At 58.9% G+C, this 574-nt stretch overlaps 1 protein-coding gene across 7 annotated transcripts in view; it reads left to right on the top strand.

Annotated features, from left to right (window-relative positions):
* CAMK2B (calcium/calmodulin dependent protein kinase II beta) overlaps window positions 1–574 on the top strand; it is a 20,392-nt gene that overhangs the window by 649 nt on the left and 19,169 nt on the right. The gene's annotated exons all lie outside the window — the stretch shown is intronic.

The raw sequence follows: 574 nt of genomic DNA, 5'->3' as shown, positions 1-574 counted from the left end.
TCCATCCCTCCAGATCCCCTGCAGTCCCCAGTCACCTGTCCCTAGAGGCCCCCCACTCAGTCCGTATAGCGGCCCTGGACCCTATGGACACTCCATCCTACAAGACCCCCCCAATTCTTCCTTAACTCCCCCAATCTTCACAGATGCCCCAGCACTCCTAATCCTGCCCCTGGCTCCTGCAGACCCTCTCAGTCCTTAAAGCCCCCTTGCTCCAATAGAACCCCCATTCTCACAGACCCCTCATCCTCACAGACCCCTCCATCCTTATAGCCCCCCCTCCACATTCCCCGGTCTGTATAGATCCCCATCCCTCCAGACCCTCCCCCAAAGCTCCTACAAACCCCTACCCCGTCTAGCCCTTATAGCCCCCCTGGTCCTTGCAGCCCTCCCAAACCCTCCACCCCCATCCCAGTCCTGATAGACCCTCCCCTCCCTTGTCCTTACAGCCCCCCTATTGACACCCCCCATTCCCCAGACCATCCCTGAGTATTTATAGGCACCTGCTCCTTTTAGACCTCCTCCCCTTTCAGGACCCCCTTGCCCCTCACCCTGATGGTTTTTCCCATCCCTCTGG

Source organism: Corvus kubaryi, unplaced genomic scaffold (genome assembly GCF_017639235.1).
Source record: "Corvus kubaryi isolate FWS band 111438036 unplaced genomic scaffold, C.kubaryi_AGA036_p1.0 37326, whole genome shotgun sequence".
Lineage (NCBI taxonomy): Eukaryota > Metazoa > Chordata > Aves > Passeriformes > Corvidae > Corvus > Corvus kubaryi.
The sequence above is the reverse complement of the archived record's forward strand: the minus strand, read 5'-3'. Positions and strand labels throughout refer to the sequence as shown.